Source organism: Eretmochelys imbricata, chromosome 7 (assembly GCF_965152235.1).
Source record: "Eretmochelys imbricata isolate rEreImb1 chromosome 7, rEreImb1.hap1, whole genome shotgun sequence".
In the NCBI taxonomy this organism is placed as follows: domain Eukaryota; kingdom Metazoa; phylum Chordata; order Testudines; family Cheloniidae; genus Eretmochelys; species Eretmochelys imbricata.
The window spans coordinates 108,704,656-108,727,119 of record NC_135578.1 but is presented as its reverse complement, the minus strand read 5'-3'; positions in this window follow the sequence as shown (position 1 = coordinate 108,727,119).

The window sequence follows — 22,464 nt, the reverse complement described above, 5'->3', positions numbered from 1 at the left end:
GTAATTGGTTGGAAATTTGAATTGAAATTGCAATATTAATACACACTTTAAAAGCATAGACAGTGTATGATGAATTACTTGCACCTGGAAAGGTAGAATAGGTTTGAAAAGTATGAACAAAGACAAGCGTCTTCACACAGCTGTTGTTTTTTTTCTGACAACGTCGGCGCACTGGTTTCCGCAATGTTGGCCAATCTAATAATTTATAATGACGATTGATAAGCAAGGTCTGAAGGAGCTCTCTCCTGGCAGCTAGTGATGAGCCAGGAGAAGGCTTCAGGACCAGATGGTATTTACATGAACTCACCTACTCTGCCTACTTATCCAGCAGACAGAGCTGTGCTGCCCAAGGGATCAATTTTGGCTGATGTTGGATTACAAATCATTTTAGCATTGAATGTGGGGGATATGACATGTTGTTATCCTTATTGAATGAGTAAAGGGCAGCAGAACTGTGCTTAGCCTGCCTGGATGAGGGGGGTCACCCTCAATGCTTAATTTTTGCCAGGCTTGGCAGTTCATAGCCCCGGGCTTGCCACACCAGTTATGAAAGTAAAAAACTTGCTCAAGCCCTGGCACCTCTTAATTACAAATTAAGCACTGGTCACCCTCAACTGCACTTCACTCGCTAAGCAAGGGGTTTGGATGGCAGAGGAGGAGGAAATGGGACAGGGGTTGTGCTTGGTGGTGTGGGCTCTGCCTAAGGGTCACAGACATTATTTGAATTGCCCCTCTCGCCTATTTAAAGTTAGTGCTTATTAAGCTCCATAGAGAGTCTTTTTGTTTTGTTAAGTGGTCACTCGGGCTGAAATCACTAATAATCAGGTCTATGTGCTTAGACCTGCTGCAGGACAGCTTTTCTGTGGAAAAGACAGCCCAGCCTGTACTTGCTGTGAGGTGAAATCACCAAAAGCTAGGTGGAATCTCAAGAGACAGACTTGCAGAGGTCACAGTGGCAGGTGGCAGCAGAAGGTGATGGCACAGGGCCATCAGCAATGGTGTGGTGGAGTGAATGGTGGCATGACAAACAACAGCAGCCAGAGTGAGTGTCCGGAGCGAGTGGCGAGCAGCTGGAGGAACAAGCAAGGTGCTTTCTCCCCCACCCTCCCAGGGTGAGAGGTGAACTCCTGCGAAAGCACCTCTGAACTCTGGGTCTTCACTGACGAAGGACAACAAGGTGGGGTACAGTAGAGGGAGAAGGGAGGGGCACATTAAAGGAACATTTGTTTGTTGGACTATGTTTTAGTGACTTTGCTCCAGAATGCTAGATTTGTGACTAAGAAATTTATATAAATATACATTTCCTAATAGGCCAAGATTTTTTTTAAAATGCATTATTTGCCAAGGTCATTATCTCATATTGTCTTGGGGAATTTCTGTACTAAACATTTTTATTATAATTAATTTTTACAGAAGAATAGCCATATTGGGTCAGACCAATGGTCTGTTGAGCCCAGTACCCTGTCTTCTGCCAGTGGCCAGTGCCGGGTGCTTCAAAGGGAATTAACAGAACAGGGCAATTATTGAGTGATCCATCCTTTGTCATCCACTCCCAGCTTCTGGAAATGAGAGGCTCTCATAGCATGGTGTTGCATCCCTGCCCCTCCTGGCTACTAGCCTTTGATGGACCTATCCTCCATGAACTTTTCTAGTTCTTTTTTGAACCATGTTATAGGTTTGGCCTTCACAACAGCCTCTGGCAAAAAGTTCTATAGGTTGACCATGTGTTGTGCGAAGAAGTACTTCCTTTTGTTTGTTTTAAACCTGCTGCCTCTTATTTACTTTCTCCACACCAGTCGAGTCATATCCTGTCTTAGTTGTCTCTTTTCCAAGCTGAAAAGTCCCAGTCTTTTTAATCTCTCCTCCTATGGAAACTGTTCCATACCCTTAATCATTTTAGTTTCCCTTCTCTGTACCTTTTCCAATTCCAGTATATCATTTTTGAGATAGGGCAATCAGAACTGCATGCAGTATTCAAGATGTGAGCATACTATAGATTTATAGAATAAAAGTGGAGGAGCTCGGTTTGCCAGACCGATCAGCAAAGCCAATGCTGACACACACTGTGAAAAGGCTGCAAAACACCAATCCTCTGGACTGCATCAACATGCAGAAAGCCTTGTAAGCCAGTCATTCTCAAAGCCAATTTTAGAAGTACTAAATGAGGGTGTTAAAAATGCTGGGACACGGTTTATTCAAACAAACCAGAGTTACCACTACAACACTACAAACTGGAGGCCAATGTTAAGTGCATTGTCATTTGTTAATCCTGAAGTTGGACACTGGTTCCAACCAAGACCAGCAAATGCTCACTATCTTTCTGCAAGAAACTCAACTGACTGGTTAGAAGCATGCAGTGCAACAGTGAACTCAGCAGTTGAAAAAGTGAAGAACTCTCTCACCACTTTCAGAAAATGTGCATACATGGCTGATGAATGCACTGATGCAAATGGGTGTCAAGTATTAAGTCACTGCGTATGTTATCTTGATATCAGTTGTAGGCCAGTAGATGCATTTCTAGATGTTCAGTTTATAGAAGACACAGCGGCTGCACCCTAGAAGAATTAAATGCTTGTAAATTGAACCCCAAAGAGATGGCTGCTTGTGCATTTGATGGTGCTGCAAACTTCTCTGGAAGACCCTAGTGAAGTACAATCTTTGCTCAGAGAATAGTGTAACTCTAAACTCTCCTGTACACTGTAGATGCCATCTACTCCAACTAGCACTAGAACAAGCTGCAGAATCTCCAAAAGGCATTTAAAAAGCTATAAATTTAATGTCTTCATCATACTCTTTTTTTTTTTCCAGCAGGAGTCCAAAAGGACTGAACAACATGGAAACAAATAGAAGATACACTGGGATTGAAGTTCAAATTATTCCAACCTGGAAAAACCCACTGGCTTTCTCATGAGCGATCCTTGGCTGTTGTCTTAAAATTACTGCAACCATTATTACTGGCTTTGGAAAGTATCTACCAAGATGGGACGGATCTAAGTAGTGAGGCTACTGGACTACTTTTGTTACTAAGTTCAGAGAAGACTATCACCATTCTCTCTTGTAAGTCTACTGTTGAAAGCACTTGGGTCATTAAACAATGTATCTGCTACAAAAGGCATCTGTTACACCTACAACAGACAATGCATCTGCTACAACAGGCATCTGTAGCATCTACATCTACAACAGGGATCTGCTATAACAGTAGTAGATCTTTGTCCAGCAATAGAAGCTACACTTGGATCAATCAGGGAGATGTATATTGAAAACATACTGGAAGAAGCAAAGACTTCAGTCCAGAAGTTGACCAATTAGGGCAGTTATATTGGCTCCTTAAATTAGGAGGACAAAAAGTGTTTGTTAAGCTAGCTGAAAAAGTAAAGTACACAGACTTGATTCTTAAATCTCTACACCACCAACTTCTGGATTCTATCAACCTCTACATAGCTTTTACAGATGCCTGTCTTATAAAGTGAGTGAGGCACTACACCTGCCATATGATCAGGACAGAATAGAGAATTTGAACACAGCGTGGAATATCATACTGTGAACAAATGAAGATTTAACTTCAGTTTCTTCTTTATCATCACTAGAGGTTTGACCCAATTTTTGTGCTATGTTTCCTGGGATGAAAGAAATAGGAATTCATCTCTTTCTAGTCCCAGTCACAACAGCTACAGTTGAGGATTCTTTCTTCTCATTGAATAGAATTTTGTGTTCTGAAAGAAGTTACTTTCTGTGTGACCATGAGCATATCATGAAGGACAGGAGATACTGGACACATGAGAAGCCACCAAAAATGAAGGCACTGCATTCGAGCAGTTCATTAACAGAGTTGTGCAAAATTACAAGAAGAAACCAAGAAGAATGTAGATATAGTGCTTCATAGTAGGCTTGTGTAGCCAACTTTAATTTGTGTGAGGATTTAAAAACATGAGTTAAATCTAATAAAATGGGCACGATTCCGCAGGAGACTGAGACAAGCTTGTCAACATTCAGCCCTGATGGATCCAGCTCAGGTGCAGCCACGATTACTTACAACCCACAGAAAACATGCCCATGTCACAGCATTTTATTTATTGCAACGCTATCCCAGGTTAAAACCACCCTCCCTTGTCCCCATCAGCTCTCCGAGTGCCAGGCCTGCCTGGGGTGCTTACCGCGTGTTACTGAATCATTCTGCACAACTCTCCCACACTTCCTCTTTTTTCCCCCTCTCCCTTGTTGCCTCCTTGTCCCTGCAAACTTTGGAACTGCTAAGCTAAGTGTTTCACCCTCACTCATTTTAGATCACAGACTGTGGCAGTTTGGACTTGACTCATATGTTGTCCGGACTCAGGCTGCAGGGGCGGGGGAGTCTGAAAACCCTCCTTGATGGTGCATGCTGCTGTTGCAGAAACAGTCAAGACAAATTAATTTCATAGCCCATGCTAACCAGCAGTACTTTCAGGACAGATTTGACTCTGCCTGCACCCAGTCTTCACTACCTCTTTGTATAATATAGGACAGAGAAAGAACAAAAAGTCTTGAGTGGCTTAACTATAATTACGCACACAAACTATGTTCAAAGAATGTTCAGGTTGCAAAGTCTTGCATGTGTCAATTAGGAAATGCCATAATTAACGTTGCCTGTGAGGCCTTAATGCAGCTCCCTTGGTTGTATGCACTATGACATTTAATGACATTTTTGCGTATGTAATTTCCTATGTTTTTAAAAAAAGCAAACTGAAACAAACCCTATTCATCACGTGGAACCATATGGACACCCACAAGAGGCACCGGCCCAACAGTTGGAACGTTTAAATCCACTGCACTGACCTCTGCCATTTTAGCTAATGGAGTAACTGATAGCAGTAGTATGTTGCCATCCTTCATGCAGACCAGGAGCTAGAAGGGGATGAGACACAGTTTGCCCATGAAGAAAAGGAGTACTTGTGGCACCTTAGAGACTAACCAATTTATTTGAGCATGAGCTTTCGTGAGCCACAGCTCACTTCATCAGATGCATACCGTGGAAACTGCAGCAGACTTTATATATACACAGAGAATATGAAACAATACCTCCTCCCACCCCACTGTCCTGCTGGTAATAGCTTATCTAAAGTAATCATCAGGTTAGGCCATTTCCAGCACAAATCCAGGTTTTCTCACCCTCCACCCCCCTACACAAATTCACTCTCCTGCTGGTGATAGCCCATCCAAAGTGACAACTCTTTACACAATGTGCATGATAATGAAGTTAGGCCATTTCCTGCACAAATCCAGGTTCTCGCACTCCCTCACCCCCCTCCAAAAACCACCCCCATACACACACAAACTCACTCTCCTGCTGGTAATAGCTCATCCAAACTGACCACTCTCCAAGTTTAAATCCAAGTTAAACCAGAACATCTGGGGCGGGGGGGGGTAGGAAAAAACAAGAGGAAATAGGCTACCTTGCATAATGACTTAGCCACTCCCAGTCTCTATTTAAGCCTAAATTAATAGTATCCAATTTGCAAATGAATTCCAATTCAGCAGTTTCTCGCTGGAGTCTGGATTTGAAGTTTTTTTGTTTTAAGATAGCGACCTTCATGTCTGTGATTGCGTGACCAGAGAGATTGAAGTGTTCTCCGACTGGTTTATGAATGTTATAATTCTTGACATCTGATTTGTGTCCATTTATTCTTTTACGTAGAGACTGTCCAGTTTGACCAATGTACATGGCAGAGGGGCATTGCTGGCACATGATGGCATAAATCACATTGGTGGATGTGCAGGTGAACGAGCCTCTGATAGTGTGGCTGATGTTATTAGGCCCTGTGATGGTGTCCCCTGAATAGATATGTGGGCACAATTGGCAACGGGCTTTGTTGCAAGGATAGGTTCCTGGGTTAGTGGTTCTGTTGTGTGGTATGTGGTTGTTGGTGAGTATTTGCTTCAGGTTGCGGGGCTGTCTGTAGGCAAGGACTGGCCTGTCTCCCAAGATTTGTGAGAGTGTTGGGTCATCCTTTAGGATAGGTTGTAGATCCTTAATAATGCGTTGGAGGGGTTTTAGTTGGGGGCTGAAGGTGACGGCCAGTGGCGTTCTGTTATTTTCTTTGTTAGGCCTGTCCTGTAGTAGGTAACTTCTGGGAACTCTTCTGGCTCTATCAATCTGTTTCTTTACTTCCGCAGGTGGGTATTGTAGTTGTAAGAAAGCTTGACAGAGATCTTGTAGGTGTTTGTCTCTGTCTGAGGGGTTGGAGCAAATGCGGTTGTATCGCAGAGCTTGGCTGTAGACGATGGATCGTGTGGTGTGGTCAGGGTGAAAGCTGGAGGCATGCAGGTAGGAATAGCGGTCAGTAGGTTTCCGGTATAGGGTGGTGTTTATGTGACCATTGTTTATTAGCACTGTAGTGTCCAGGAAGTGGATCTCTTGTGTGGACTGGACCAGGCTGAGGTTGATGGTGGGATGGAAATTGTTGAAATCATGGTGGAATTCCTCAAGGGCTTCTTTTCCATGGGTCCAGATGATGAAGATGTCATCAATATAGCGCAAGTAGAGTAGGGGCTTTAGGGGACGAGAGCTGAGGAAGCGTTGTTCTAAATCAGCCATAAAAATGTTGGCATATTGTGGGGCCATGCGGGTACCCATAGCAGTGCCGCTGATCTGAAGGTATACATTGTCCCCAAATGTGAAATAGTTATGGGTAAGGACAAAGTCACAAAGTTCAGCCACCAGGTTAGCCGTGACATTATCGGGGATAGTGTTCCTGACGGCTTGTAGTCCATCTTTGTGTGGAATGTTGGTGTAGAGGGCTTCTACATCCATAGTGGCCAGGATGGTGTTATCAGGAAGATATTTGCTGACAGCACAGGAATGGGTAGAACACCAAAATCTTGGGTTCCATGTCAGTATCTGGAAGAGTGTATCTAGTCATCCCCCTTCTGTCCCTGTTCTCTCCCACGCCTAACCCTTCTGTCCCTGTTCTCTGCAGCCCATCTCTGCACAGTCTCCCCCCTTGCTCTTCCTTCCCAGTCTTCTTGCCCAAACAGTCCCAGTCTCTCATCCCCAGGCTCCTCATCCAATTTATCTCTGACTCCATCTCCCTCCCACTGGATTCAGTCCATTAGCTCCTTGTCGCACTCTACTCTCCCCACCCCACCCCTGTCTAGTTCTTGTTCCCTCTGCATTTGAGTCAGGCAACTTCCTCCTCGACATTGCTTTGGCACAAGCAGGAGAAGCACTGAGCACATGGCGGGAGCATGATTAGTACGGCCAGACTCTTCAGAGAATTCACCTGTCAGACACTACTTACAGTCTCTACTAAGCACCTATAACCCAAGACCTTTTGCAGGATTATGATTTGGCCAAATTTCAGCAATTTTTCATGGGAATGGCAAAAAGCTGGTACCGGGCAGCCCCTCTGCCAAATTTCAAGCCCTACCTCCAAAATATATTAATGGACAGTTTCCATTCAGCATGAGCATTGGAGGTGAAATCCTGGTCCCACTGAAATCAATGACAGTTTTTCCATCCACTTGATGGAGGCAGGGATGAGGCCTGGGAGTTTGGAGATACCAGAATGCTAACTCCCTAAGTAGATTACATTTTATGTCTCTATTTGGCCACACAAATCATAGCACTTTACCTGTTACCTGCAATGATTTGCCTGTACAATACTGGACTTTTGCCTTGAGTACCAGGGCCAACAGCAGTACTGGTGATTTCTTAGCCCCTCAACATGGACTGAAAAACAAATTGCGGGGGGAGGGTAATATGAACAAACAGCTTGGGACAATTGCAAAAGAGCTACACAATGGCGTTTCCAAGCAGATGTAAGATTGACCCTGGTACATATAATTAGAATACAATTGCAGCTTCTGTGCAACTGTCAGCCTCATGTGTGAGATGGGTACTTACTCAGAACAGTAAGATATAAACAGTGCCCATAGGCCCAGAATAGAGTTACATCCAGAGGAGAAAAGAGGAAGTGGAAATTTACATCGTACCAACGTTTAGGAGCCCACCATTTGGAGCTATGGCCTGGGGCATTTTCCAGCTTTATCCATACCTAAAGGTGTGCCAGATGGTCCAAAACACCAAGTACCTTGCTTCCTGCCTATCAGCTCTGATGGTATCTTTCTAAACAATTCAGGTGGCAAAACCCAAATGATTCACCTCAGCACTCGACTGGCACATCATCTCAATGATGAAGCACTCTTTCCATCAGTTTAAAACTTTCCTCTTGTAAGATATTCTTCTTATATTAAGATTCATAGCCATAAAGTGAAATTCTACTCGGAAAAGTGACTATATATCAATAGCACTTGCTTCTCCCTCCATCACACATCTGATCCACTTGAGTTACCCCCAAAAAAAAGAAAAAAAAAAAAGGGGTGGGGGTGGGTGTCTTACCACTTTTTACTCCTGTGAGCATTCAGAGCCAACAGAGTTATGGAAAAATGAGCTTGATTATGTTCATGCTCAAGGGCCAGATTCAAAGTCCATTGTAATCAATGGAGATATTTGGACATGGGATTCGGCCCCAGCAGAAATATCAACTAAGAACACAATCTCATTCCTTTTGTAGTCAATAGTCAAGAAGTCTTTGGTCCCCTGATCAGAATGCAGGTCCAAATTCCGTCATCCTTGACAACTCTGCAAACCCTCTGAGATGCACCAGGTTGCACCAATGTAACTGATAGCAGTTTCACGCCATCAGAAACTTTCTTTTTAGTGATTAAGAATGAACATAGCTTGATTTCCAGAGCACAGATGGGTTTTGCAGGGTGGGCACTTAGGAAAAATTGTTTTCTTGTAAACTGAGCATGCAACTCTTGTAATTTCCAGGCCTGCATCTTTCCTGAATAGAGACTGGCAGTGACACGGAACTGGTGCTGCATGCATTAGAAACTAGTTTGAGGCTGTAAAATGTATTTTAGATATGGTCTAATATCAAAATTGAACTAAAGTCTATGGAACGGACAGCTTTGTGTACTAATACATTGCACCACCTTGCCTCTAAGATCTTCCCTTTAGGGTTTTAGAGAAATCTTAGGGTTTAGAGAAATCTCTTTTTGTGTTTTATTTCCCTAGGTCAGCATTTCAGTGGTGTGCCATATCACAGCTAGTTATTGTGCAATCTTTTGTGGTTGGGCAAGAGACAGTACAGAAATAAACAGTCCAGGAATTTTTTTAAAGCTTCAGTAATAAAAAAGAGTAGTTAAAAAGACAAAACTCTTTTTAAAATATTTTTTAACATTTATAGTTAAAGAAAACAATGATAGTTTAGACCTTCCACAGGTTCTAGCACATGCTCACATTCCATATGCTGATCTTGCAAGATTGGTCCTTGTGCCTCTGCGGCTCTAAATGCAGAATGACAGTGCATCTGCAGTTCCCACTGAAACCAAAGGGAGCTTTTTGAAAATCAGGCCTTCTATATAGGTGCCTAAGCACAGATCTGAGAGCCTAACTTTCACACAGCTTTGATTTTGAACAAATGATTTCGTCTAGGTGATTTTGAAGACATACTTCTGCCCCCTTGCAGTATAATTAAAAATGAGAGTGCTAAGGATAGCATCTGTGACCATTGAAAGAGGAGCATTAGAAATGTCATTTTTGTAACATAGGATCTCATCACGTCACCTCTGTGCCTCAGTTTCCCCATTTTATTTATAATCATATTGACCTCCTTGGCAAAGCACTGTGAGACCTACTTTTGAGAAGCACTCAATAAGAGCCAGGGATTATTCTTATAATCAATGTAATGAACAGGACCATAAGAAGGTTTAATTTTTAGGGTTGTACATGTTAATTGTGTATGCACAGCATTAACTACATCAAACAGTATGAAAGGTCAGTAGTTTTAACAAGGGTTTCTACTGGTCTTATAAACATATGCCTTGTCTACACTACCGCTTAAGTCAATATAAGTTAAGTCACTCAGGGGTGTAAAAAAACCCATCCCCCTGAGTGATGCAACTTACATCGACTTAACGCCGTGTCTACACTGCACTCTGTCGGCGGGAGATATTCTCCCCTCGACATGGCTTCTGCCTCTCATTGAGGTGGAGTACTGAAGTTGATGGGAAAGGGCTCTCCCACTGACTTATCGCATCTTCACCAGACCCGCTAACATCAACACTGCTGCATCGATGACTATGGTGCCGATTTAACCCCGTAGTGAAGACCAGCCCTAAGATTGAAGTGAGGTTAATACATGTCTCCATAATCCTAATCATATTTGTTTGTATTACTGCAGTGCCTAGGCGCCCCAGTCATGGACCAGGACCCCACTGTGCGAGACGCTGTGCAAACCGAACAAAAAAGATGATTCCTGCCCGAAGGAGCTTACAATCAAAGTATAAAACAAGAGACAGATGGACACCGACTGGAGAGTACAAGGAAACAATGTTTCAGTATTGGTTAGCATGATCAGCAGTGATCTGAGCACTCCAGCAACCGAACCATGGTCAAGTTGCATCCTGGCAAAGGAGAATTTTAAGGAGGGTTTAGGAGGAGGATAATTAGGATCCTTTGTGACTGTTAATGGGGAGTGCCTCCCAAGCCTGGGGAGCAGCATGGGAGACAACACAAAAGTGCTTGCTGGAAAATTTAACAAGTGGGCAATGGAGGCTGCATCATTGGCCAGTCAGAGGTGAGAGTCTGATGAAGTGAGCTGTAGCTCACGAAAGCTCATGCTCAAATAAATTGGTTAGTCTCTAAGGTGCCACAAGGACTCCTTTTCTTTTTGTGAATACAGACTAACACGGCTGTTACTCTGAAACCTGACATCATGATTGTGAATGAGAGATGATAGGTAGGGTGGGAATAGGCTGTGAAAGGCCTTGAAAGTGAAGATAAGTAGCTTATATTTGATGTGATAGTGAAGGGTGAGACAATGCAGGGACACAAATAGAAGGGTGAGGCGGTCAAAGTATTGAGATAGGAATATGATCTTTAAAGCAGCATTGGGAATGGATATGAGCAAGGCAAGACTATTTGTCAAGGCCAGAAAAGGATGTTGCAGTAATCAAGACATGAGATTATGAGAGGTTAGATGAGTCTTAGCTGTGTCGATAGATAGGCAAGGCCGCATTTAGACACAGCCTGGATGTGAGGTTATGGAGAGGGGTGAGTCAAAGACGATGCCCAGCTTACGAGCCTCAGTGACAGGCAGGATGGGGGGTGTTGTCCACAGTGATTGGGAAGGAAGGTAGTAGGGAGAAATTCGAAATGGGAGGGGTGGGGGATGATGAGCAGGATCTGTGTTTTAGCCATATCAAGCTTGAGCTGACAGCTAGACATCCACAAGCAGATGTCAGAGAGACAGGCAGAGATTTTAGCTGGACAGAACAAGACAGCTCTGGAGCAGAGAAGTAAATAACTGAGCTAGGGTAGAGATTGTTGAATGTGTATGCAGATGAGATTACCCAGTGATAAGGTGTAGAGGGAGAAGGAAAGGGGACCAAAGATAGAGAGCTCTGTGGAACCCCCAGAGAAAGTTAGAGGGAGGTGAGGAAAATCCTCTGAAGGCCACACTGAAGGAGTGATTAGAGAGGTAGAAGGAAAACTAGGAGAGGACAGAGTCATAAAAGCCAAGCGAGGACAAGATTTAAAGAAGAAGAACATAGACAGTGGTGTAAAAGGTGGCTAACAGCTCAAGGAGACTGAGCATGGAGTACTGGTTCTGAGCTTTGGCTAGGAAGAGATCATTAGTTACTTAGTGAAAACAAGGGTCGGAATACGGATTGAAGAGGGTCCAGCATGGAACTGGAAGAGAGGACCTCCAGACAGCAACTGTAAACAGCTTGTTCAGTGAGCTCAGAAAAGAAAGTAAAAAGGGAGACAGAGCAGTAGTGGAAGAGGTAAAGGTCGTTGAGGGTTTTTTAGGATGGGAGAGGCTAAATCATGTTTCTGAGGGGGAAGAGCCAGAGGAGAATGAGAGGTTGAGGAGAACAGGGAGGGCATGAGAGTGGACACAAGGGAGATCAGGATATGGGATGGGAGTCACTGGGACAAGTTGAGGGTTTAGAGCAAAACTGACAAGAAACTTGTCTATGACAGGAAAAAGGAGAGAGAGTTGTAGGTGGGGAGGGGGAAGGTCACCTAGTTTGTCCATTCTCTCATGGAAGAAATGGTGAGATCCTTTACAGAAAGAGGTGTGGAGGCAGGAGGAGGGGAAAGGCTTAGGAGTGAGTGAAACATGGCAAAAGGGTAGCTGGGATTGAGGACATGGGATTTAATTAAATTGGAACCATAGAGTGATGTAGTTCAAAAGATGGCAGAAGTGAAGGAGAAGAGAATGTATTTGTAATGGAGGAAGTCAGCCTGGTCACAGAACTTTTGCTAGAGAATAAGAGGTGGAGTGGAGGAAGCAGATGTTGGGGGTGAACCATGGCTGGGGGTCAGCAGGGTGAACCTTGCAGCTGGAGAGAGGCAAAAGAGTCAAAGGTGGGAGAGAGTGAAGGATGGACAGAAACAACCATATTGATGAAAGAATGGGAAGAGAGAGCAGGGAGGAGTGGACTGAGAGCAGAAGAGAAGTCATCAATGCTGATAGATCAGAAGTCACAGAAATGCTGAGTAACAGGATATGAGTGGAAAGGGGTGGGGAGGCTGATGGGCAATGCGGAAAGAAACCAGGTGATAGAGAAGGGAAACTCTAACCCAGAGGGAGAGAGGAAGAGAGAGCAGTGCTTGGTGAAGACCAAAGTCCAGTGAACAGCTCTTTTGGTGAGTAGTGGAGTGTCACTGGGAGAATGAAGAGGTGAGGGGAGGAACTAGGCAGCCATGCTTCAGATGGCTCATCCGCATGGAATGAGTGTGGGAGATTGTGAGGGGAGGAAAAGAAGGAGGAATTGAAATCAGAGAAGGCGGCTGATAGGGAGGCGTTGGGCAGATTGTAGATGACAGCAACATGAATGTGGAGAGGCGAGTCAGAGGCAGTGCTGTTCAAGCAAAGAGGAGGGGAGGTTATATAATATAGTTAGATGTTTGAATTGTTAGCAATAAACATACACCTAATTTAAAAAGGTTTTTTTATATTACAGTTTGTTACTTGCTGTATTTTTGTTTGATCTTCTATCTGTAAAACAGGTATAATATCGCCTTTCCCCAATGGTAGGGTTGTGAGGTTTAATTACGTTTATGTAAAGCACATGAAGATAATGAAAAAGTACAGAAGAGCACGTTTTAATTAAAAATCCTCTATATTCTTGAGAAAAATAGCAAATCCGAAGATTTTTGCAGATGTTTTGTTGGAGTGCAGCAACTGAAGTTCACTTAAAGTAATGCAAGTTCTAATTTTTACTTCCTTTCCTGTAGCAATTGTGACAGGGTCGAGCCAGATGGCTACAGGAGAGTAATAGAAGGCAGATATATTAGCCCCAGGTTAAGTAGGTCCCTTTTCCCTGGGTAAGGTAACAGGGAAGATTCCTTCTAGAGACAATTAAGACAGGCTGATTAGAACACCTGCAGCAGATCAAGAAGCTCCTAGAATCAATTAAGGCAGGCTAATCAGGGTACCTGGGTTTAAAAAAGGAGCTCACTTCAGTTTGTGGTGCACATGTAAGGAGCTGGGAGCAAGAGGCACTAGGAGTGAGAACACATACTGTTGGAGGACTGAGTACAAGCACTACCAGGAGGAAGGTCCTATGGTGAGGATAGAGAAGGTGTTGGGAGGAGGCCATGGGGAAGTAGCCCAGGGAGTTGTAGCTGTCGCACAGCTGTTCCAGAAGGCACTCTAGACAGCTGCATTCCACAGGGCCCTGGGCTGGAACCCGGAGTAGAGGGCGGGCCTGGGTTCCCCCCAAACCTCCCAACTCCTGGTCAGACACAGGAGGAGTTGACTTGGACTGTGGGTTCATGAAAACGGCCAAACTGAGGGCTGCTGTGAAGCTCCAAGGCGAGCAAATCCGCCAATAACCAACCGCAAGACCCACCAAGGTAGAGGAGGAACTTTGTCACACAATATGCTGTAGTCACGCTACACAATGTAAAGCTGTACAAGCCTGTAGTTTAATTGTATTGTATTCTAAATTATGTACAGACATTGCAGCTGAGTTATGGACACACCACCATCTAAATACAGCACTTCAGTTGTAGAGCTCAAAGCACTTCACATGGCTAAGCATCAATATGCCCATTTTTCACATGAGAAAAACTGAGGCACAGCGAAGTGAAGGGCCAGATGTTCAGAATTACTGAGCACATGCACCTGATTTCCAGCAGTGAATGCTCAGCACTTTTGAGAATCAGGCTCCAAGGTTTCACAAGGCAAATAGTCAGTGACAACGCTGGGAAAACAATCCAGGCAGACATTCGGTACCATTCCGACCAGTATCTACAAAATTCAGGTCAGTTTGTGCCTTATACAGCCAGTGTTTTGGGACTAAGGTGCTGAGGTACTGACTTGGTTCTTACAATCTGGCCCTTGTGTACATATAAAAGTATAATGGAATTATATTGCCTATGTTCAATTTTACATGTGATTTATCTTTACAGTACATTAACAGAGTTCATGCATTCTTAAGTTAAATCAAACATTTTTTTCCCCCGAGTGCAGATAATAAATCCTTGCAAGCCCTCTTATGTTTCATAGACCTGAACTCACCCTTTAAATAAAAAAAAAATCAAGCTAAAGCGATCCCCAAACAATGTTTGATAATCCTCAGCTGTCAATCTGAAATGCGGCTATTCTCTTGACAGACCCTCTGGACTCCAGTAACCAGGATTTCCTGATTTCACATTGAGAAATCCCAACTGCCATTGACAAAACAACTTGATAGATGCATCTTTGTGCTATGGAAGAAGCCTTTTACAGATTAAAAATTTAGGGCCTTGTCCTGAAAACACAAATGCACAGGAGCAACTTTACTCCTGTAAGTGGTCTCACTGAAGCCAACGGAACTACTCATGAAAGAATATCATGTCTGTGTTCACAAGATCAGACCCTCAGAGGGACACAGAGCTATAACAATACAGAACAAAAACATAGCTGAACATAGCTCCATTGAATTCAATAGAGCAATGCCAGTTTCTTCTTCTTCGGCTATCCCTTGATTCAAGGATGTCTGCCAAGCGGGTTCATGGGTGAGGTTTTAAGTGGCTGAGGAGCCCAATTCTTGCCTTGCAGATTTTCCCACAGAAATGACAGGTGTAATCTTGAAGGAGACATAGCTGTTGGCTGGAGTGTTGTGCCCTTTCTTTCCTCCTTTATTGCTTCTCTGTTTCATGAGCACATCTATTCCAGTTTACACCAGGTGGGGATCTGGCCCCATTTTTAAGTCATTATCCTTCTTTACTTATGCTACTGGAAGCATTGCAGATAATTAAAACAAAGCATGAAAATTCAATTTCCTGTACTTAACTCAGCTTACACAGTGAAATCAGACCAGTTGGTCTGAATGTCTTTTATCATGTACAGTGTACATTTGCAGCACTCCTGGGGAATGTTTAGATATGATTTTTTTTAAAAAAAAACCTCCTTAGGATTGTTAGCATTTTACTATTTCATTTAAAATTGTATATTTGTATTAGGTTTTGTAAACCCAATCCCACCCCTCCCCCTGCATTTTGGGTATAAAGTACTTGACAGCATCCATTCAACCAATACAGTACATGAAAATATTGTAAGACACGAAACCTTGGACCCATTCCTTGTCCCACTGAAATCAATGCCAAAATTCCCATTGACATCAATGGGACCAGGCACTGGCTCCAAGGTTCTCAAATAAAATAAAGTACATAATCTGAACAATAAAAATATAGCTTCTCTACCAACAAGAGAAAAAACTGAAAATGTGCAAAACATCCACGAGATTGGGCATGCATTCAGTTCATCTGTGCTATCATGCAAGCAGATCCTATTTAAATCCTACTCATGTCCTGGATTTGAGTTTAAATACTTTCTTTATTGAAAAGAAATAAAAGTACTTCTGCTTACTTATCTTTCATATAAAATCTATTCTGGCAATATTTACCATGAGTAAACTTACAGAAAATTTACATAACAGCAGATGGTTGACGGTTGATTTAAAGGCCAAATTCCAATTGGAGGGTTCAGAAAACTTTATAGGATACAGTGACAACTGGAGCAACATGTATGTCGGTTTAAGGGCCTGATCTCACTTATACAGTTAGATGTTTGAATTGTTAGAAACAAACAAACACCTAATTTAAAAGGTTTTTTTATATTACAGTTCGTTACTTGCTGTATTTTTGTTTGATCTTCTATCTGTAAAAAAGGTATATCGCCTTTTCCCAATGGTAGGGTTGTGAGGTTTAATTAAGTTTATGTAAAGCACATGAAGATAATGAAAAAGTACAGAAGAGCATGTATTATACCAATTTAACTCCATTGGTTTCTGTGAAGCTACCCCCCGATTTACACCAGTGAGAGAGCAGAATCAGGACCTACATTTACAATCAGAAACAGTTTGGTTTTCTTTTAAAATGAAAACAGGTATCTGAAAGGATTCAGTAGCCCAGTGCTTGAGTCCTTTTAAAAAACAACAACAAAACCCCCCCCACACACACACACTAGAGTGCCAGAACACTTTTCTGGTACTATCTCTCCTAGAGTGATGATAATGCAAGATAGGGCAGCTTGCTCAGGCCAAGGAAGCCCAAGGCACCAGGTTCCACCCAGCACCCTCCCCCCTACCCAAAGGAGCCTACATCACAGTCCACCACTCACTCAGGCTCTCTGCTAGCACTGGCAGCAGTGTGTCCCAGCAGCCCGTGAAGCACCCTCTCCTTCCTACGGCTTGGGACAAAGCAAGTGAGCGAGAGCTGGCAGCACACCAAGGCTGGGTGAAGTCTCTGCCCAGAGCCAGCAGGAACCACACTGACAGCCAGCAGCCCGTCAGTTGGTACAGACAGGGAGCTCTGGGCTTAGGGGGTGGGAAATGGCTCCAAGACCCAGTGAGGTGAGGGGGGGGGCAGGTGTAAACCATCCAGTCCATGACCCGCAGCCTCCCTATAATAGTGATAGTACCAGAAATACTGGAGCACCATTCCAGCTCCCCAAACAAGTGCTAGAATCACATTGTGGCATGACGAGTCTTATAGACTATATAGGAAATCCTTTAGAGCCAAATTCTGGTATGACATGGAACAGGGACTCTAGGGGGTGAGTGAGAACTGGGTTTGAGACACACACGGCATACCCTATAGGTTTGTACAGCACTCTGAGAACGTAGGATGGAATGCATTATAGGAGCATTAACTGGTTTGTATTACACTTAAGTCATCTGTTCTGCAGGAGATGCTCATACCAGTAGGTGATGTTTCTGATGCCAACTTTCCTTTAGGTGCCTGCCAGGGAAGGTTGCTTTAACTCTCACCAGAGCACCCTTGACAGAAGCTGCTGAATCAGCACATTCTCTGGCTGCCTTGCCGTACTACCTTCCCAGCTAGAACTGTTCCTTGACAGCTTATCCCCTGGCACCACTTTCACTGCCAGGGCCTATGACAGCGTAGACTCTAAAGGGAATTTCACCCTGCATGCACAACAATATATTGTACTTCAACAACGCTATTTCAGGCTCTCCTACTTTTTATTAATCAAATCATAACACCCTTGTGAGATTGTAACAGACATGAGAAAAATCTTGGCTTGTAATTGACTGTGAAGAAGCATAACTACTGATTAGACGGGACATATTTACTTACCTCAGAGTAAAATACTAGTAAGTAGCCAACATGCTCGCAGATACCTGTAAATGATTATGTCCTGATTGGCTACACTGAGTACCAAGAAAACTTTTCACCCCCCAACTTTTTGTTTGTCTTAAACCCCCAAGGACTAACAACTTCATCCCCACTATTCAAACATTAGTTTCAAAGGAAACAAACACAGCTATCATGTTATAGCTTTGAATAGGATTCTAGCCTAACTTTTTCAACAAGGCTTTCAATTGGTCAGTATTTAGCTCTCAAATCCATAACATGTTCACTTCAGTAGAAAGTAATAGCTGTTTACACCCATTTTCCAGAAAGCTAAAGTGAAACAGCAGTTGTATCATAACAGATATGATTGATTACTGGTCACCAAAAAAAGAAAGTGTACGATAATCAGTTTATGCGGTACCAAAAATATATACATTAACCAGAGATTGTCATTTTAATCCATGATATAAAAACAAACAATCTTGGTATTTGTTTTATTTGACCAAAGCACTGATATCACAGCATAACTAGTTCTTGGAGACATAAAGGTTATTTATATCAAAATATGTTTCTGGCCCTAAATCTAGACATGTTATTTTTATTGGTTTGCTTCAAAGCATCAAATGTATCTTTGTATTCATTGTTGTTTTGGCAAACATCCTTTAAAACATTTTGTCTTCCAGGAAAGTGAATGTTGAAATATATACATAGAGTCCCTGTATCCAGTGAGACTTTAAAAATATTTAGAGTAAAAGATCCCTCCTGTATATTCTCAGTTTACACACAGAGGAATCAGTGACAGATTGCTCCTGGCTCATTGCTTGAATACAGTATAGAGTGTGGGTTTGTAAAACCTACTCCTCTTGAAGAAAGAAGTGTATTCCACAACCCTGGGTGTTGCCTATTTTCCAGTGTCAATGTTCAACGCCCAAGAGTCATTCTTTGGAAATGTTAACCCTGGAAGAGCAAACGATCTGATGGGAACAGTTTCATATTGTAAGTCTCAGTTAAATGCATCCACTCCTTTGAGATGCTTATGTAGCTGGACACAAAACTATAACAGGAAAGGAGTAGCTGATACAAAATTTCTTAATTTAAAACAGTCTTAAAGATGAACAGCATTATCTTATCCACTGCGCTATCATTACAGTTGGACTAGTCATATGGGTTTGAGGCATAAAATTATATTCACTTCATGCTTTATGTGATATAAAACTACTTAATTAAATGTTAATTTGCAGGAATTTAATTACAGTGTAAGCAGTTTTTATTATTGTTTATGGTTTGTATTACAGAAGTGCCTAGACCCCAACCAAGATCAGGACTCTATTGTGCTCAATACTGTGCAAACACACAGCAAGAGAGACAGCTGCCGTCCTGAAGAGCTTGCAGTCTAACTAGACAGACAGAGGATGAGGGAAAAGGTACATAACAGAGAAGACTGGAGACTGAGGCACAGAGAGATTAAGTGACTTGCCCAAGGTCACACAGGACTGTAGCAGAGCTGAGAATTGAAACCTAGATCTCCTGTCATAGTCCAGAGCCTTAACCACAAAACTATCCTTCCTCCTATACTGTACCATACAAATGATGGTGACTGAATCTGCTACTGAAATTAGTCAGGAGTCCCACATGAAAAGGACAAAACAGGTGACTGGAAAATGGGGTATAGTTGTTGTGATCTCCCTCTTCCCTATGGGGTCATTAAGAGCCTAATTTTGCAAGTGGTTGGTGTTCAGCTCCCAGGGACTCAAATGGGAGAGCAGTAACACAGAGGGTTTTGTAGGACCAGTGCCTAGGATTTCAGGACCCTCCTTAGGATACTCTAAGTTATGCTCAGTGGGCCCAATTCCTTCTCCTGAGGGTGTCGAAGTTCCCCATGCAGTGGGACTAGTGAGGTTTCACTGCACTGGAGGTAGAGGACAAGGAGACATCAGTATTGCCAACCGTGGCAAAATTTGGTGTTTTTCGTAAGGTCCCAGCTCCTGGAATCAAACCATCACAGGAAATGCTCACATTTCATTTTTTAAGATTTACCAGCCCTCGGGGTTGTAGAAGAAAGCTTGAACGTGTGATCCACCTGCACCCTAAAGTTGTAGAACCCAGAAGACAAAGAAAAAACAATCACTTATTTTAAAAATTCCATCAATCAATTTTCTATTTAGTCAAAGTCATGATTTATGGAGAACTGATTCATGATGATTTTTTGTATGTTTGGGGTTGTCAATTCTAATCTCTGTGGAGAACGTGATTCCGCACAGCATGGAACTCGGCTCCAGGGGGAGCCTGGGCTCCAATCACAGGAGGAGAGGCTGGGAAGAAGCTGCTATGGGGATCTTCCTTCCCCTAAGAAAGAGCATGGCTCAGGGGCTAGTTAGAAATATTGCCCATTTGTTTCCCTTCCTTTCCCTTTGTTTTTTGCAGCCCTCCAACTACACAACACATGGGGTAGAAAAGAAACTGCACTCACTCCCTTGCTGCTTTGCCCCCATACCCTGCTTGGGGCATCTAAAAGGAGTTCTGTTCATGCTTATCCTTATTTCCTTTCTCCATTTTCCTTCTCCGCTTTTACCCATTGGACAAACCTGTTTATAGATTTCAAAGACCTCCACAATTGGGTATCAAGACAAAGGCCCAGCTTCTGCAAACACTTAGTTAATCTTAAGCACAGAAGAGTCTCCTTGAAGTTAAGACGACTAATTATGTGCTTCAAGTGTTTGCAGGGGTATGGGCAAAACACCCTGACCTCAGTCTGAGTGAAGTACACTTTTCAAAGTGAAGCCACCTACACAGTGGGTAAAATTCAAACAGGGTAGTATGAGCCATACAAGGCTCCTAGGAGAGCAACACGATGATAGTTCTGCCACACCAGAGTTTGGGCACCGAGAAGGGGCAAGTCACACCAATATCAAACAAGCTGACAGACAGGGCTGCTCAGAACATGGTTGAGAAGAGCTTACTTGCTCAGATCCACATGACGTATGGCTTCACTGGGGGGAAAAAGTGTTCTTTACTCAGGTTAAAATAGCAGAAGACATGGCAACTCAGTCTTTAACTCAGGTTAGCAGCTCGAGTTCAACTCCAGTCTCCCCTATAGGCTTTAATTCATGCTCACCCGAGTTCCTGTGTCTTCACTGCTATTTTAACCCAAGTTAGCTTAGCTAACATTTTCCTGGAAGGAGGGGGGGCAGTGAAGACATCTTTATACAGATCCTGTAGCTTGGGGTAGGGATCTAATCTCCACAAAGCTTGATTATTTTAGCATTGTGCTCACGTTGGAAGGAGTGTATACTTGTCCTCAAATGCAAATTTGAAAACCGAGTTTGCAATGATAGTAAATTATTTTTATAAGTGAGTGCGTTGAGCCATGGAGTTTATCCTGGTACACCAATAAAGTTACAGAAATTACACATATATTTGTTTGGGCTGTGTGACATTGTCTAATTAAAATAGAACCATGCAAATTATTATTGCTAGTACTGTTATATAATTGCAACAAATCTTATACAAAATATAACTCATGGCCAGAAAGGGTTAAACAGCTTGTAGACTAACTAACCCAAAGCGGACCTTTAAAGACATGTTAGAAATGGTAATTAGGGCCATTCTATGGCTAGGTAGGCTAGAACTTTGAAATGCAAACCTATACTGTTAGAAGTTAGAAATGATACTAATTGTGTGCATCTTAGATACTACCAATGTAAACAGACAGTTCCTGTCTGTCACTATAGCTACTAATTCAGAGATCAAAAGGGAATATTAACATTTAGATGAATATTGGGTGAAATAATGTCATTGTCTATATGTCTCTCTGAAGTTTTTGATAGACTGCCTCCTGGATAAATTGCCCTATGTTAATTTATGTAACTAATTACTGGTGGTGTTTAGAAAAGAGAAAGTTACATCAAAAGCCTATTGTTTACCCAGGACTGTAAGGTCAAGTGGATGCAAGAACACTGAATAAAAAGACCCTTGGTCTTGATCCTGTTTATCTCAAATTTGCTTGAGGCTTCCCCTGCATGAAACCTAAGCCACAAGGACTGAGATCCCAGTTCTGACTCTACCGCCCTAAAATATAAACATTGGACTATAACCTATGGACTAAATTCTAAAGGAACTCTTTACAACTACAAAGCTCACCATCTCTGCTATGTATCTGAACCTCCAGAATTGAACTCATGTCTGTATGTATATTGATCTTTTAACCCCCTTTTCTTTTTAAATAAATTTTAGTTAATAGGAATTGGCTGTATGTGTGTATTTGGGTAAGATCTGGAATATTAAATAACCTGGGAGGTAATGTGTCCAAACCTTTGGGATTGGTAGAGCCTTTTCTTTCATATGATGAAATAAGATATTCAGAAATCATCATATTTGACTTGGGTACCTGAATCTGGGTTACTTCAAGGGAACTGTGTTGTTTGGAATTCTGAGTAACCAGTAAGGTATAACAGAAGCTGTTTAGTGCTGGCTTGGTAAATCTAAGTATTGAACTATCCACTAGCTTTGGGGTTTGTCTGCCCCATTTTTTGCAGTTCACCTTAACTGAGTGACCTCAACTGGCTCCCCATTGGGACCCCGGTCACAGCCTGCATCTTATGCCCACATAGAGATCAACTTCATGAATATCTCTTGACTAAGGTCAAACGTGAGACCTCATTGCAAATTGACGGAAAATGATCTTTCTAATGACTATTAGGCTCAAATTCTCAAGTAATAAATATTTGGTTTTGCACTCATGAGGGCAGCATGATGGGAAGAAGGCACAGGATTACAATTCACTCTATCAGCATTTAACTCACACGGAACGTGCTCAAGGTTCTACAAAT